Source organism: Lytechinus pictus, chromosome 16 (assembly GCF_037042905.1).
Source record: "Lytechinus pictus isolate F3 Inbred chromosome 16, Lp3.0, whole genome shotgun sequence".
NCBI classification, from domain to species: Eukaryota; Metazoa; Echinodermata; class Echinoidea; order Temnopleuroida; family Toxopneustidae; genus Lytechinus; species Lytechinus pictus.
Genome location: NC_087260.1, coordinates 10,470,096 through 10,482,912, shown reverse-complemented (window position 1 = coordinate 10,482,912; position 12,817 = coordinate 10,470,096). Strand labels below are relative to the sequence as shown.

The following is a 12,817-nucleotide window of genomic DNA, read 5'->3' as shown; positions in this document are numbered from 1 at the left end:
TTAACAAAAACTTTTATTTGAATGGAGTATAAAGATATGTGATTTGTTTTGAAGAGGTATGGCTATATAAGTGGTAAATAAAAAGTGAATTGATTTATTTCTGAAGATCTCAGACCATCAGTCTGATATTATTTCGTTTAAAAAACCATTTTAGATAGTCATCATTCTCTTTTTTGTTGTATGCATCGTCATCATCATCATCAATATCATTATAATTTTTTCATAATAGTTGTTTAATGATGATAATTATTTAGATAAAGAATAATAATAATAGCCAATTTTTGTAAAGCGCTTTTCCCAGAAGGGTCAAAGCGCGTTACAGCATATTATTACCCCGGTCATTGGATTAATTTCAATCCCGCACGAAAAGTGCACAATTTCCACTCCCTGGGGAATAACAATGATTTAATTTGTATTGATACATAAAGCAGTATAAGAAAAATAAAAAAAGACGAAAAATAAAATAAAAAAGAAGAAGAAGAAAAAGGGGAAGAAGAAGATAAAGAAGAAGAGAAAGAAGAAGAAGAAGAAGAAGAAGAAGAAGAAGAAGAAGAAGAAGAAGAAGAAGAAGAAGAAGAAGAAGAAGAAGAAGAAGAAGAAGAAGAAGAAGAAGAAGAAGAAGAAGAAGAAGAAGAAGAAGAAGAAGAAGAAGAAGAAGAAGAAGAAGAAGAAGAAGAAGAAGAAGAAGAAGAAGAAGAAGAAGAAGAAGAAGAAGAAGAAGAAAAAGAGGATGAAGAAGAAGAAGAAGAAGAAAAAGAATAACAAAATGGTGGTGGTGGCGGTGGTGATGATGATGATGAGACAAGGAGGTCATGAAATCATATTTCCTACTGGGTTTCCAATATTCCAAATTCGCTTGCTTATATATAATTCAGTCGTTTGATTCCAAAGAAAGATCGAAAAATGATTTTAAGCTTATTCTAAGCATTTAAACACACATGAGATCGAAGTGGTTCTTTATGATTTTTAAAATAAGAGAAATCGGCAGTTTAATACACAATAAAGTTACTGCAGTAATGAATTTGTTTGAATAAATCAAATTATGTCATGTTTCATTTTGAAAAGAATAAATCTTTTACCGAAAAACGAATAATATACTCGAATGATTTCCTATTTTTTTGGTCTTATTCAATATGAGAAGATCAGCTTTGCAAAACCAGGCTCTACAATATTAATATTAATTTGAGCTAATATGGCAGTGTTAATAGCCTTTGTGTACCAAACTGGACGTTTCTTGGCAAATAGCAATATCCATGTATCGAGGTCATTGTGTAGGCTTTGTAATTTTTTATCGATTATGATCCAATTTCACCTCGTTAAGTGCTCCAAAGAGAAACTGTGATATAATTTCCTGATCTTAATAAGCGCAGTCGTGGATTTAATAGGGGATGAACAGTTTGCTCTATGAATCAAGATTAAGAGCAAAGGCGTCGAAAACGTGCGAGGACCCCGTCTTACAAAGAGTTGTGATTGGTCAGCCTCAACTATATGGAAGGCCGTCAGTGTCATGATTCTTCTTATATGAAATTGACACTAGGACCCTTCGCGAACTAGAGGAGCTGACGGTGTCAAGACAATGATACATACTTGACTATATATATCATGTAGAAAGCACTTTGAATGGATATACTCATTTTAGATATTGGAGTTGCCGGCCTACCATAGTTTTAATTGATATGATCAATTGCAACTATTTTTTCCAAACGACATGACTATGGAGCGCCATTGTGTGATCCCATTGTTCATGTTTTCAAGCAAAGTACTTGTGTTTATACTGCATTGTGAAATTATTTTGATACATTTTCCGTCAATTCGTTTAATTTGTAAAAAATTGTATTATTACTTTGCATGATGACCTCTGGAAATTACAAAAAAAAGAAAGAATATTTAGCAATTTCTGTAATATTTCAACTTTCATTGATGCAATTCATATAAGAGAACCAAGTAGCTCGTAATTTTACGAATACTTTGTGAAACAGCCCCCTGAGGTGATGATATGATCAAACATGAAGGTTGAAGAAAGAAAAAGCTTAACACGATCAACCTTATAATTAAGGTCGTTTTTTTTTTGAAATACAAAACAAACCTCCCCCCAACGGGTATACATGCAAAATGGAATGAAATGGTCTTGCGAAAGATTTCCATTTTTAATCTCCAGTGCTTGATCACATCGAGCATGTTGTTCGCATTTCCTTTTTTTGTATGAATAGTATTGATATTAGGTCAATTTTTTATAATAATCACAACACCGATTCGCCATAGTATAGGCCTATTGATTCTTTGCTTTTTGAAAAAAAGTATGACTGATTAACAGACGTAAAATGTTAGGTAATTGGTTATATACCAGCTTGGCGTTTACCAGCAAAATGCTGTCCTGTCGAGTTTCTACGGGAGTTACCATAAACAGAAACAGAATTCTATGTTTAAAGTTTAGGCCTGTTGATTATTTTGGTATCTGAAGTCTTTGGTATGACTTGGTCCGGGATCGAACCCACGACCTCCCGTTCACGAGGCGGGCGCTTTACCACTGAGCCACTAGGTTATTTTATAACCAGTGCTAGGTTTCTCCTCATCAAAATAGCTAGCTGTCTTACTTCAAGGATCAAGGCTTTCTTAAACAAAATTTATTCGCTAATTTTGCCCGCATTTGATGTATAAAAAAACAAACTTAAAAGGCTACGTAGGAATACTAATTTCCACTGTTTTGTTTGTTTTACCCCGCAGTTAAAAATCTCAAAATATTAAACGCATATCAATACACTGCTTACTGGAAATAGGTGGACCATGTGCACAGTCTTTGGGGATTACGAAAATAAAGTAATTTAGCAGTAAACATGTTATATTCAAGTTGCCACAAGTGCGCATTCATATAAAAATACTCCGAACAATCGTATCAATCAGTTTTCTCATTACCCTTTGTGCTAAAACGTATTAACGTTGTTATCTCTCTTACGTAATATCTAGGAAACAATTACCAGTACCATAATTGCCATTCGAAGAAGTAGAAAATAATCATTTTCAACAAAAGAACCATGGTCTTCCCCTCAAAATGAGTTCACACTGTGTCATTTAATTTCCCCATAAAATGAATTCATATTGTGTCATTTCTTGAAAGAATTACGTCAAGGTTATGCCTGTAGTTCTCTGAGTCTCCAAGAGAAAACTGTCGATGTTGGCCGATATACATACCATAAACGGTTTTTTTTCATAATGTATAATAAAAACCAGACTTCCTTTTAATTGTCTACATCTTTTAAAAGGGCGCCTTGAGAGCCTTCCTCGTACATCATTCTGTATACTGTGAACGCATTGTGCCGTATACAATTTTACGGTATAGTACTACGGTGATCGTCTGTATGTGGAACGTTTTGCTCTTATGCATACACCGAAAAAATAATAATTAGTCGAGAATGTGGTCTTATTTGATAAATCAAAATTAGTAATAGAGGTGATTTATTATTGTAATTTGTCTTGTTATATTTTGATTGATTTGTAAGGGAGAAAAATGGCATGTTGACATCATATTTCCTATTCAGGGTTAACTAATCGTTCAATCTGGAAATAAGAAAATTTTCGAGTCATGAAAATAATTGTAATGATGTTAATCAGTTTGAAATTTAATAATAATAATAATGATAATAATAATAACAATTAATAATTATAATAATGCTAATAGTGATGATGATGATGATGACGATGATGATGACGATGATGATAATAATGAAAATAAAAATAATAATAATGATAATAAAAATGTTTTATTTACCAAGGGTAATCACTTAAATCATAAGACTGCTCTTCCAGCGTGCCCTTTATGCATAACATAATACTTTTTATTTTATTTAAGAATTGATGATTGAACAAAACGAGTAGGCCTACATTGTCTGTTTGTGAATATAAAATAATCGTGTGTATGACTCATTTTTATTCGTCGAAAAGACCGCTTTATTGACTAATTATTTTGCAGTTTTGGTCACAGTATTCACTTGTCAAAAAGTAATATATTATTCCGAGTTAAGAATGGCGTAGCAAGAAAAAAAATGAACCGTCAAATATTAACATGCATAAAGTGGTGTAATTTTATCATGGTATTGTATTTACAATGTATGATTATTGCTAAATTGTTAAGAGATAATGGGAGTGGTAGCAGTACACTATTGAAAATAAAGTGTCAAATTAAGCACTTTAGAAGCTCTTATATCATGTATATGGGCTGTGCTGTGGGTGCTAAACCAGCACTTCAATAATCGCTGGCTTTTTTTGCTTAAATATCGATCAAAAGCATTCAAGTGCTGAAAATCTGCACCCAAAGCTCTGATAGGCTCCCAAAGTACTGACTATATCATTTTATTTTTTGAACGTAGAAAAAGAAGTAGTACACATTTAAAACTCTGTTTAATTTTGTCTATACAACGCCGTTTGCTATATGAACCTTACAGTAGTTGTCTACATAGTTTAAACAAGTGTTTAAAGTCTTAAACAACAAAGTTTAATTTTTGATATTCAATTTTAAATGAATTAAGCATGTTTTTGTCAATATTGTTACACAACTACTGTAAGGTTCATAATAGTAAACAGTGTTGTATAAACTTTAATAATAATAATGATAATAATAATAATAATAATAATAATAATAATAATAATAATGATGATAATGGTAATAATAATAACAATGGTGATAATAATGATAATAATGATAGTAATGATAGTAATTATAATAATAATAATGATAATAATGATAATAATGATAATAATGATAATAATGATAATAATGATAATAATGATAATTATGATAATAATGATAGTAATTATAATAATAATAATAATGATAATAATGATAATAATGATAATAATGATAGTAATGATAGTAATGATAATAATAATAATGATAATAATGATAATTATAATCATAGTAATAATACAGTTTTATTTCATTGTACACTCCTATAGGAGTATATTGCGAGGCTCAGAATGTCAGAAGTCGACGCTTTATATTTCCATGGATGTAAACGCACTACCTGTACTACGTGACTGCATGTTGTAACCAGTCCTCTTTCTCATTTCCTTTATCTAGACTCCTACACATTATCTCATCATGTGGATCCTCTTTGATATAGCTTCTTTTATCTGGGTGATCGTTGTCTTCGTCATTCAAATCACGTGAGTTTAAAATCAACGTTGCTAATTTTATTGGTTGATTAGATAATGATTTTGCTTGTTTATTTCATATATATGTATATATATATATTTATAATATTTATGGTCTAATACGGTACAGAGGTTTTCTCTATTGACGCAGTCGATGAGCTAGAAGACTTGACGCATGCGTTATTCTTACCTTTAAAATAACGTCATTAAATCCTCTGCGTCGACTCTGCAGATGACGATATACACAATAATATCACCCACCCATTCGGAAGCTTCAAAGTGCAATTTACTTGACAAGATGGTGAAATATTTTATCTTGCCATGTCGAAACAAAATCATTGTTATGTCAACTTGGTGAGATAATCTTGCCATATTGACGTAATAGCCTTGTTAAAATGTCGCCGTGAAGAGATACGTTATTTTCCAAGTCAACTATTAGAAACTAATATCTTGGCGAGTTACCTTTGTTGTTTTATTTGACACTTTGACATATCTCGCCATGACGACATCCAACTATTTTTAAGTTGACTCGGCAAGATAAGGTATCCCACAATGTTGATATGTAGACAGAAAACCTTAAATAAGTCGACTTGGCAAGATAATATATCTCGTCACGTCGATAAACAAAGTGTTTAAGAAGAATTTTGTTGTGAAAGTCGTGTTTCATTTCAACAAACTGTCGATCGTCGCAGTTTTTGAAAAGCAAAATAAGGGTAAACCAACAACGTTCGAGTATTCTGCTACTCGTCGTTGCGCATGTGCACCGCTTCAAATGTGGCACCCACACGTCGCCGTCCAGTAGCGAACGTGAAATCTATAGGGCCTATATAAAGGTCCGAGTCCCTATAGATAAGCGAATGAGTGCAATATTATCAGTGCTTGGCTCACGTTCATATTCACGTTCATCCTTGGTTGTCTTATTCATTGACGTAAGCCTAATAATGCTTTAAAGTCTGGGTTCAGCTTCATGATATTCCACCAAATGGGTCTTTAACTACTCCAATGGATGACTGTAGGATAGATAACTGTAAATAAGTTATGATGTGGCAATGTGTGTTTTACATGATGACAGAGTTTGCGATTTTACAAGAACTTTCTCTTCTGGTATTGTGCCCTTCAAAGTAATGTATGTGTGATGTTTTTCTGTCTGTATGTATGATGTAAAATCTGTTCCTAAGCATGAAATGTGCTGCAAATTTCAGGATATGGTAATTGTTCGCAGCTTTGTGGTATCCAATCACTGAATTGGTAAGATGATTGCTCAAAGACCCCCTTTTTTGGTAAGATAAAAACAAATCGTAGAGAGAGGGCGAAGCGTACGCGAACTTAGAACTGTCAGAGTTTGGGCATTCGGAACGTGGCATATGCGTACGCGTCTTACGCGTCGTACAACGTTGGTGTAAAATGACAGCTGGCACCCACGGAAATAAATTCATTTGCGTTCCGTGCTGGCACCGCGCCGTACGGCCAACATATTCATGCGTACGTATGTCCAACACCGCCCTCTAAATCCGGGGATGGTGCACCTTTAAGTAACGAATATCACCTTGTATATTTCATGACTTTTGCTCTGTATTTTACCTTCTTAACAGTCGCAAGAGATCGAAACGTGTTCGTCGCTTTCCCATGTCTTCTCTTCATTAATTCGGTGTGGGTGTGTAATTCACAGTTTGTTATGCAAAACTAACCAATAATCACGAATCAAAATAACATGCACGCAAGCCTGCTATGACCTCACGTTTATATTTCATTTTTGCTGATTTGGCCAAGAATGAGTATTATAAACCCTTCTCTTATTTTCGTTTACGTTTATAGATAATTTAGAACGCATGATATTGTTTTATTTTTGTTGTGATAGGGATTGAGACAGGTGAAATTATATAGAGTACCGAAGTGTGACGTTTTGGGTATTTTACAGTTTTTGATACCATATTCCGGTTGACCATGATGAAATACCTCTACAACTCAAATTTGGAGGGAATCGGTCCATGGGTGCCTTAGATATGACATCATGAATACATAATAAGCCCCATTAAAATCAATATATTATTGGCCTGGTTAATTTTATAACCAGGCAAACAATATATTGATTTTAATGGGGCTAATTATCCCCATTTTCATCATGAATTTTATTTGTTTCTTTCATTTTTCGTTTGCATTTGAACAAGATTTTACCCCCAAACAACTTTGGATAACTTCAGTGACAAAATATTTGCATAACTAACGCTAGATTTGCTTAAACCATCGCATGTCGTCAAGGGAATGAGCATGCACCAACTGTTTGTTTGCTTGTTTAAATCTTTGTACCATACCGTATAAACGACTAGTTGAACGCGATTCGGGCAACCAGCGTTTTGGGAATCTATATTATGCCTTAATATTTCCACCTGAAATTTTGAGTTTCAAGTAATATCGTTTCCTGTTAACGTACCTTTCAATATATTTTCGCTATACATGCGCTGTACGTTGAAACTTGTTAAGTCTCATATATAACGTGTACATTGGAGGAAGTAGCATGCACTTTTCTTCTCTTTTTTTATTTGTTTTAAATGCTTTCGTATATATGAAACTGTGTTCAATGTGTTTTACTTAATAAAAAAAAAATCGTGAGTTTTCATCCTCTCTTTATTTTCTTCGTTTTTGTACAGAAAGAATAGGCGACAGAAACGGCGTTTGAGACGGCATGTTTCTGATGGGTCCTCGTATAACTACCAATTTGTTGCTATGTCTGATAAACCAGCGGACATGTATGCCTCGTAAAAGGTTCATCGGTCCACCTGTATGGCTTAACAGGGTTCGGCCGACGTTTTTTTTTTATACATTGGGAAGTCGATACCAGAAGAACCGAAGGGTTTGTCGATTCAACCGACCATCACCAATTTCATCCTTCAGTCATTCGCCACACGGTCCCTAAATAATTATAAACGGAAATGTTACGAATACAATACGAATCGTTGCTAGGCCCTTGAACAATCTCGTTGCATGCCTCACTGTCCCAGTCAGCACACCGAATATTATCCAGTCCCCGATCCTGGAGCAGCATGGATTGTAAAGAGGATGGAAATATTGTTGTTCATCTTTCGGTAATAGAGTATTACAGAGAGGCGGATCTCACCATATTACATTATTCACTACGTCTGGTTAGCAAACTGGATACGGTTTGGGATCCCGTTACCAAGACCGGGTTTCGTGTGACAAAGCCTATATACCACCGCTTACGGATCTGCTGCGAAGCCGGGTAAATCTATAAGCGGTGTCGCGGTGATAATACGACGTTTAGAGATGACCCTACGACTAAGCCGATGTTTCTCCGATTATAAAGGAATCATATTTTCTGAGGAATGTTTCTTTTTTTATTATTTTTTTTTGGGGGGGTGGCATTGCGACGCCTGGGTGATAGCTTTACGATTATCTTCTAGCTCGTCGATAAATAATACAGTTTATAAGGTATGAAAATTATGCAAACATTATTGTTGTTTTTATATATTAATATCCATCTACCACCATCATCCTGAGGTGATTTGTGAACAAATTACAAAATAAATGTAATAACTCAACACACCCTTCGGCATTAATTATAGTGTGTCTTTATACATTATTTTTATTCTGACCAGCATCACTTTCCATATCCAGACTGTGATCCATTTTCTTGATTTAAGTTAATGTTTCTTTGATCAACGTTACTTAAATAAATGTTTTTTTACGCCCTTATCCCCTTTATAAGATGTGCTATATGCGGCGGGGGGGGGGGGGGTCAGATAATCCATATAAACGATAATTGTTTATACGATGATAGTTTGATATGCTGTTTTTTATCAATATTTCATCAGTCGACATTTCTCTTAATGACACTTCCTTTAAAGACGATCATTTACAATATTACGTCGCTTCTCTAAAGTTCTGTGTTATACAGCGCGTCCCCCAAAAATGTCCCTCTGACATAGGACTGAATTAATTCTAAAATGTGGTAGGATTCTCAAATAAATGTTCATGAGTAGAAAGCTCATTTCATGATCTAACTTCTAAGAAAATTTCATTAGTCGCGCTTCAGCGGTTTTGATACACACTCTGTTACGTAACAGTGGTGCATTTTAGCCCATTCCAAGTTTGCAGCATTGAAGCATTTCTTCATTGTCTATGGCATGTTAACCCCCATTTTTACATCCAGGATCTGAGCAGGGACATTTCCCCAATCATATCCAGGCTCATCCAAACATAAACTTGAGCATGTTCAGAAGGACAAGAAACATAAAAAATTAAGTTTGTTTGATGATTGATAAGGGGAATCAGTGCACAAACTTGAAAGAAAATGTGAATGATGGATGAGTAAAATAAACTGAAAAAAGGTGGAATCCACAAGTTAATCACCCTTTGCGAAAAGGAACTTTACCAAAGAAATCATTGTGTATCTCCAGTTATCAAACATGCAATGAACTGTCAAATACTGTTTTTGCCCTTCTGAACATGCTCAATGTTGTGATTTGATGAGCCTGGTTAGATCATGGAGATTTCCCTGGTCAGATCAGGCAATTCCTTGGTCAGAACAAGGAGATAGAGGTGATATCTCCTTGGTCAGAATGGTCAAAGGGGGTTGATATGCGAGAAAGTGCAGAACCCAAAGCAGTGCTGCATGCATGCAAACTTGGAATGGGCTGATAAGCACCACATAATAGGCTGTGTATTCAAAACCACTGAAGCGAGACCAATGAAATTTTTATAGAAGTTAGAACATGATATGAGCTTCCTATTTCCATACATTTCATTGAGAATAATTTTTATTTTTAGAAGTAATTTTGCCGCATATCAGAGGGACATTTTTGGGGACGCGCTGTATTATGTCAGGTTGTTCAATGTTTTTTAAAGATGTATGCAATGTTACTTTATACGATGTTTCTTTATACGATCTTTTTTAGAGATGTTTCTGACATTGCTCCGTATTGCTAATCCGATTTTCTTTTCTTTTCTTTCCTTTCATTATTTTTGTAATTTCAGTACTCTCAATTCTGAGAGCATCTCCTAGTATAATATACACAATTATTATTTAAAAGCAGCTCTCCTTCTCCCCATAATCTGATGAATCTAAAAGATTATCTACGAAATGTAAAATTCTTAAATTGTTTTATATCTATTTCCATCGATTGAATTCTTTCTAGAGAATGTTTTTATTTTCATGCAGGTTATTTGATGAAGGCCTTGGATTTGGAATATCTAAACAATATTTCCAGTTCACTGATCATGTGCCGACCTTTTTAAAGATTTTGTATGTAATATTCGTATCACCTTTTTAACTAGTCTTGGCAGTACGATTTTCATTCAATCATCAACAAAAGTAACAAAGTACATCCGTAACTATATAACTAAATGAAAACAGACATGCATTTTAATAAACAGGACATGTTTAAGTACATTTAATGTATTTTCTTACTAAAATGATTATGAAAGTATTTCACCGTTATAAAAATCACGGGAGGCTATCTATATATTTTAATGTTTCATTGGTTCATATACATTACTTTTGGAGGAGAGGATTTTAACAAAATATTAATGTTATATATTTGTTTTAATACTGTGACGCAATGATACGTCCTCGATGTTATTTTATATATATTATGTACATATATATTTTGAATCTATTGTTTGTGCCGGGGAGTATCTTACGTAATAGGAACAATTTACTTCAAGATCCCTCCTTACAATACAAATGTCTTTTATTGTCAATATTTTCATCGTAATGTCAGTGGCAATTGTTATGATTATTTCATGAATGATGTAATTTGAAGTGATGTATACATGGTATACGTGATTCTTATCCATGCAAAGTCCTTCCTAACCTGACTGATATTTGCTATTTGGATATATGTAAGATTCATGCATTTCTTGTGAATATTTCTGTACGATAGTATGCTATTGTGTAAATATACTACAATTCATGTGCGATGATTGGGGAAGGGGAAAGTGCCCCCTCCCGCGAATTTTCGAATTTGTAGAGCAGCCTATTAAAGAGCGGGTCGTCTCGTCTCTCTAAAGTGACAAGAAATCTCAATCTGCGCCTGCTCCTGTTTCATTCCTTCTGTGGTTATTGTGATTTATAAAATAGGTGTATTATTTCAAGCATCGCGATTGGCCAATACGCGTCGCATGACATCCAACTTTTTTGGTGCACTGCACGGCAGTGCAAAAGGTGCGCAACGATAATTTATATTGCACGCTCAAGCAAACCAGTGCGGTAGAAGTCCCGGGAGAAGTCCAACAAAACTGTACTGTAACTTTTCAAGAATTTGTTTTTGTGTTGCTATTTTATAAAACAAATAATGCACTTGCTCTGTCGTGCGTAAAAGTAAATGCAGAGAAAGCTCGGTTTCTTCAGATGGTGCACACTGGGCACTCGCCGCCAGCGGCTCGTGCACAGTGCGGCACCTATCTGAAGAAACCTCGCGTGCTCTGCATTTCCACTAACGCACTCGGCTGCATGCATTATTTGTATAATATTGTTTTTAATATTCGTGTAATCTTGTCTTTGTTAAGATAGCGGTGTTGATGGAGATTGATGCGAAATGTCTGTTTCAGATACAGTTTTAAGGACACCAAAGTAATCCTTCAGACGGTGCTAAATCACACACTTATATGTATATATCACATTTTTGGAAGAAAATGTATGCTTTAATTGTTTTGTAAAATGATTTAAAAAAAATCATAAACATGACAATGGACATTTGTTTAAAGGTTTGTGAAGGATTGTAACGATCCGCATCACATAATATTTTCGTGGCTGCATGCAAATAATAGGACTTTTTTCCTAGCAGATGTCATTTGATAAAATAATTTAATTATGTATACATATTATATTATTGCCAGTAGATTAAGATGTGGATCGGTGTGGATAAAGGGATATTCTTGCTTATGTAGTGGATGAGTTTGGTAGGAATTTAAACAAAATGTCTTCCTTTCAAGTCTTTCATTTACTTTTTTTGTAAATAAAATTATCTACGTATTGAAAACTGTATCGCAGAATCGTTTGTTTACGCGTTTTGTATTTCGACGTGTGAGCCATTTCAACGTAGGTTGGTGTCTCGAAGGCCATGCGAGAGGGTATTCTGCGCGCGCGTGTGTGAGGGAGTATGTGTCGGCGTTATGTGGGTGGGTGTTGAGAGTGTGGGTGGGGATGAGTGGTTGGGTGTGTCTGTAGGTGAGGCCATGTGAGAAGGTGAGGCTCAAAGAGGTTCGTTTGTGTAGGTGCATGTGTGAGTTCGGGCGCGTGCGTGGCAGGGGGTGTGTGTATACGTGTGTGTCTGTGCATTGCGCGTCAACATTGTCCTTCGTCCTATTTCCGCATGGTTTCTTCTGCATTGGTGTTGTTCAATATATGATAAAATGTATTCACCTTATTTTAGTATTTTATTTGAACATGAACCTATAGGAAATGGACCATTGACGCGAGTCCTCTTGTGATGCAATCACAGTCGCCGTATCCAGATTAGAGTCCATCTAAACGAGAACATACATTATATATACATGTGGTTTTTTTCGCAATAAAGCCACTACCAAAGCGTGTCTAATCACTAACAAAGGAACTTTTTTCCAAGACGTTTGAGTTTGTTGGCCATATTGGCTGATGTCCTTTATCAGAATTACCTTTCAACCAACAAGTTCCAGGTTTTGAGTTATTGAT

The 12,817-nt window shown here is 34.8% G+C and overlaps 1 long non-coding RNA gene across 1 annotated transcript; it reads left to right on the top strand.

The window, feature by feature from the left end:
• Window positions 1-5,073: 5,073 nt before the first annotated feature.
• LOC135156992 (uncharacterized) lies at window positions 5,074-12,151 on the top strand. Its single transcript, XR_010296069.1, has 3 exons — window positions 5,074-5,160; window positions 7,797-8,977; window positions 9,956-12,151. It is a non-coding gene; the product is annotated as an uncharacterized LOC135156992 (long non-coding RNA).
• Window positions 12,152-12,817: the final 666 nt, after the last annotated feature.